Here is a 4,203-nt window from a genome sequence, read left to right on the forward strand (position 1 = left end):
TAAAAACGTAAGAATCCAAAGGGACATACGTTCACCAGAGCAAACTGGTCTTTGACTTAAATAAAGTTCAAAAAATACCTTATTAGTTTCTAGTGACATTTGATGAACTTTGACAAATTAGGAAGTTTTAAATGAAATGACCTACTCTAAAAGAAAGCCTAAGCAAATGGAATAGAAAATAACATAGAACTGAAAGGGAGCAGAATTTGCTACCCCAAAATATGCCTCTTTGGTATAAGGATTATGTTGGGCTGATTATTTTCAAGAAGTTGCAGACACAGGAGAGTCTCTGAAAACAGAGTAGAAGTTGCCCTTTTGGGAAGGAAATTTACATGTACAGGGGAATCCCCATTTGTAAGGATTTTTTCCCTTTTTGTTATCAGGAAGAAAAGGGTAAGACTCCTAATCTCTAGAAACTCTTTACCAACAGAGAAGATCAGATTTAAATCTGCATAACAAACTACCCCTGTTTACAGTGCTTTTCCTGGTAACCTTTCATTTCATTACAGGCTCCCCTACCTTCACCCCCACCCCAAACATCTTTCTTTTGTCATTGGCTGAAGGTGGTATTTAAGGTGGTAGCTTGAGCCATTTTGAGGAATTAATCAGTCTTCCTGGGTCTCTGGCATGTATACAGAAGGTATACATGTTGTTAACTTTGTTTTTCTCTTGTTACTCTGTGTTTTATTACAGAAAGCTGTATGGGAGGAAAAAGAATTTCCCTCCATCCTCTAGGAGACCCTCCACACACTTTGAAAACCATCTTCAGCTAAGGACAAAAGAAAGATGTTGGGGGGTGGGGCAAGTCAGTTAGGGGAGGTTACCAGGAAAACATAGTAAACAATGGTTTGCTTATTATGTAGATTTAAGTCGGACCTTCTGCATTAATAAAGAGTTTCTAGAGATTAGAGTCTCATCCTTCTGTTCCTGGGTACTGAGGAGACATTCTTACAAATGAAGATTTCCCTTATAAATGTAAATGTCTCTTACAAAAAGGTAACTTCTACTCAGTCTTCAGAGGTTCTCCTATGTCTGCTGTTTCTTAAAAATAAACCTATTCAAGATAATCCTTATGCCAAAGGGGCATACTTTGGGGTGGCATATTCTGCTCCCCATCAGGAGTCTCAGCCAAGAATCCTGAAGGGTAGAGGGAAAATTATTTTTCCTCCCTTACCCAACTCTCTTATAAGGGATGTTGGACTGAAGTACTCTTTTTATAGATGGGGAAACTGAGACTTCCAAGAGGTAAAATGATTCTAAACACAGAACAAAGGAAGGAGGTCACTGGGGTAGGGAGATTTCTGTAACTAACAACGATGACCACTAGATTTCAGCTCCTCATCAGTAAAGGTTCACTTCCTCCTCATGGAGGAAAGAAGAAAAACAAGGAGAGTGGCCAGAGCCAAGCTTCAGCCAGGAACAATAAGAGGCAGCAGCAAACTGAGTGTCGTTATGGCCACTTCAAAAGGCAAAAGGTAAGGAACCAGCATGGCCTGGTTCTCTGAGTACAAGAGGAGAGAAATCAGAATCTCAGATGCTGGGATGCAATAATAGATAAAACATAAGGGACTCTTCTCCAAGAACTCTGAGTTTAGCAGTAATTACTCTATATGAGAAAGGGGCTTAGGAGTCAAAATGAGAAACACAGTCAGCCCATCACAGGAGATGATTAAATCTATCAAATAACATATGTATCACACAGGAGGGATTATATACCAGGTATTGAAGTATAAATAGGAGTTTTCCAGGTAGAAAATGGGTGAAGACCATAGCACTCCAGCTCAGAGAACAGCAAATACAAAAGTAATGAACTAAAATCATGTTATTGTGGCTGAAATTTAAACATCAAGAGGGAAACACAGTAGGAGGAGAGTCTGAAGAAGTAGGTAAAGCCTTTGGACATTATGCTGAGGAAGCCAGTGAAGTTTTTGTTTTGTTTGTTTAACTTTGTTTTGAAAATTAGTTCAAACTTATAGAAAAGTTGCAACAATTGAAAAAAAGTACATAAATCAGCTGCATATCCTTTACCCAGATTCACCCATTAACATTTTGTCCCATTAGCTTTATCATTTTCAGCCTCTCTGAAGGACAGGGAAGAGTGGAACCCAGGTTGTGCGACTGGGTAACTGAGTGGTGGAAGCCTTGCCAAGATAGACAGTAATGATAACCATACAACAAAAATATGAATAACTAACATATTCTTTCTGCTAATTACATGCAAAGCACGGCTCTAAATGCTTTAGATATATTAACTCATTTAATCATCACAACAACCTTATGAGGTTGAGTTCTCTTATTTATTTTACAGATGAGGGGATATTTTGAGGGGAAATGATGGAGTTTTAGTTTTTGAGAGAGTAAGCAAAACCTACAGATTCTAGAAACTTCCAAAAACATGGCAAGAGATATTTATGACAAACTCACAGCCAATATAATTCTCAATGATGAAAAGATGAAAGCCTTCCTGCTAAATTCTGGAACAAGACAAGGATGCTCACTCTCATCACTTCTATTCACCATGGTGTTGGAAGTCCTAGCCACAACAATCAGACAATTAAAAGAAATAAAAGGGATCTAAACTGGAAGGGAAGAGGTAAAACAGTCATTGTATGCAGATGACATGATACTATATATAGAAAAACCTAAAGAATCCACACAAAAACCACTAGAGCTGATAAACGAATTCAGCAAGATAGCAGGATACAAGATTATTATACAGAAATCTGTTGTATGTCTTTATATGAACAATGAAATATCAGAAAAGAAAGTAAAAGAACAATCCTGTTTAAAGTCACATAAAAAAAAAACAAAAAACCCTAGGAATAAACCTAAGCAAGGAGGTGAAAGACCTATATGCTGAAAACTATAAAACATTGCTAAAGGAAATTGAAGATGACACAAAGAAATGGAGAGATATTCCTTGCTTTTGGACTGGAAGAATTAATACTGTTAACTGGCCATACTATCCGAAGCAATCTACATGTTTCATGTGATCTGTATCAAATTACCCAGAACACTTTTCACAAAACTAGAACAAATAATACTAAAATTTATATGGAAACACAAAAGGCCCAGAATTGCCAAAGCAATCCTGAGGAAAAAGAACAAAACTGGAGGCATAACCCTTCCAGATTTCAGACAATATTACAAAGCTATAGTAATCAAAACATAGTAGTACTGGCACAAAAATAGACATATTGATCAATGGAACAGAATAGAGAACCCAGAAATAAACTCACACACTTATGGTCAATTGATCTAAGACAAAGGATGTAAGAATATATAATGGAGAAAAAAGTCTCTTCAGCAAGTGGTGTTGGGAAAGCTGGACAGCCTCATGTAAGTCAGTGAAATTAGAACACTCCTTTACACCATATACAAAATAAAGTCAAAATGGTTTAAAGACCTAAATATAAGACATGACATCATAAAACTCCCAGAAAAGAACACAGGCAAAACATTTTTGGACATAAATCAGCAATATTTTCTTACTTCAGTCTCCCAAGGCAAAAGAAACAAAAGAAAAATAAACACATGGGACTTAATCAAACTTGAAAGTTTTTGCACAGCAAAGGAAACTATCAACAAAACAAAAAGACAACCCATGGAACAGGAGAACATATTTGCAAACAATGCAACCAAAAAGGGGTTAATTTCTAAAATATACAAATAGCTCATACAACTCAATAACAAAAAACCAACTAACCCAATTAGAAAGTGGGCACAAGATTTAAAGACATTTTTCCAAAGAAGACATAAAGATGGCCAACAAGCATATGAAAAGATGCTCAACATTGCTAATTACTAGAGAAATGCAAAGCAAAACTACAGTGAGGTATTACTTCACACCAGTCAGAATGTCCATCATCAAAAAGTCTACATATAATAAATGTTGGAGAGGGTGTGGAAAAAAGGGAATCCTTATATACACTGTTGGTAGGAATGTAAACAGTATGGAGGTTTCTCAAAAAACTAAACATATAACTACCATATGACCCAGCAATTCCACTCCTGGGTATATATCTGAAAAAACAAAATGCCAATTCAAAAAGATACATGCATCCTAGTGTTCACAGCAGCACTATTTATAATAGCCAAGACATGGAAGCAATCTAGATGTCCACTGACGGATGAATGGATAAAGATGTGGTATATATACAACTAAATACTACTTCCCAATAGAAAATGAAATACTGCCATTTG

This window comes from Camelus ferus, chromosome 4 (assembly GCF_009834535.1).
Source record: "Camelus ferus isolate YT-003-E chromosome 4, BCGSAC_Cfer_1.0, whole genome shotgun sequence".
Lineage (NCBI taxonomy): Eukaryota > Metazoa > Chordata > Mammalia > Artiodactyla > Camelidae > Camelus > Camelus ferus.